The sequence below is a fragment of the Chenopodium album genome, chromosome 11 (assembly GCF_948465745.1).
Source record: "Chenopodium album chromosome 11, dcCheAlbu1.1, whole genome shotgun sequence".
Taxonomy (NCBI): Eukaryota; Viridiplantae; Streptophyta; class Magnoliopsida; order Caryophyllales; family Amaranthaceae; genus Chenopodium; species Chenopodium album.
The window spans coordinates 16,813,780-16,814,965 of NC_137844.1; the positions used below are offsets into that span (position 1 = coordinate 16,813,780).

The 1,186-nt window shown below is 41.4% G+C and overlaps 1 non-coding gene across 1 annotated transcript; it reads right to left on the reverse strand.

Moving 5' to 3' along the window:
• Nucleotides 1–516: 516 nt before the first annotated feature.
• Nucleotides 517–622, reverse strand: LOC145569670 (small nucleolar RNA R71). The gene has a single exon (XR_014096233.1). It is a non-coding gene; the product is annotated as a small nucleolar RNA R71 (small nucleolar RNA).
• Between the last annotated feature and the right edge of the window lie 564 nt (nt 623–1,186).

Sequence of the window (1,186 nt, forward strand, 5' to 3'; positions counted from 1 at the left end):
ATTTGATCCGAAAATTGAGAGGACCATACCAAAGATAAGGGTTGCTAATCGTTCCTTAAGCTCAAGTCCCTCAAGAGAGAAAGACCATCAAGAAGAAGAAGAAGAACGAGAAAGTATGGGTGCTAATCTGAGTGTAGCATTGAAGGAGTTGGGAACTCCAGGAGCCTATAGGTTTGAAAGCGGAATTATTCCCGCCCCCCCCCCCCCCACCACCCGACATTGGCAAATGACTTTGAGATAAGACCAACGATGATTACATTGATAGAGCGGCGTTAATTTAGTGGAGCCAAGCATGAGAGTCCCCTCACCATCTTAAGGAGTTTGAGAAGTATTGCAATACCATCAAGGTGAATGGGGTTACTCAAGAGTTCATTTGACTTAAACTTTTCCCTTTTTATCTTATTGGATGTGCTCTAAAGTGGTTGGACAAAGAGGTGAAACCGAACTCTTTGAGGACATGGGATGAAGTGACTAATGAATTTCTATCTCGTATCTATCCACAAAAGAAGACGGCCGAAGCTAGGACGCTCATTCAAAGCTTCAAGCAAAAGGGGAACGAGAGCTTATATGAGGCATGGGAAAGGTACAAGAAGTATAAAAGAGAGTGCCCACATCATAGGATTCCCACCTATTAAATCATCCAAATCTTATATGGAGGTCTAAGCCCTCAAGGAAAATCTTGCTTAGATGCCGGTGCCGGAGGCCCTAACATGAACAAGACGGAAGAGGAGGTGGTGGACATAATTGAGGATGTTGTGAGACACTACATGGATTGGCAAGAGGGTGAGAGAGAGTTGACAAGTAAGAGTGGTTCTACGGTGTATTCAATCGACCATCTCAATTCCATCAACAATTTGTCCTCACAAATTTTAAACTTGGGAAAGAAGATGACCTTAATCAAAGCAAAGCTTGAGAGTGCTTCATCACAAGCACTAATTCTTCCCTCCCACGATAAGGGGAGAGGTACATCTTCTAACTCAACTCCTCCTACTTCAAACAATATGTCAAATAGTTGTTTGTTTTGTGATGTATATGGATCATATGAACATGATACATCTAATTGTCCACATGCTTTTGATAATTGTGATGATGTTAATAACAATGAATGTGAACAAGTGAACTTTATCCCAAACAATGACAATGGGCAAAGATTTGATGCACAAATGAGCTTTGGGAATAGAAATTC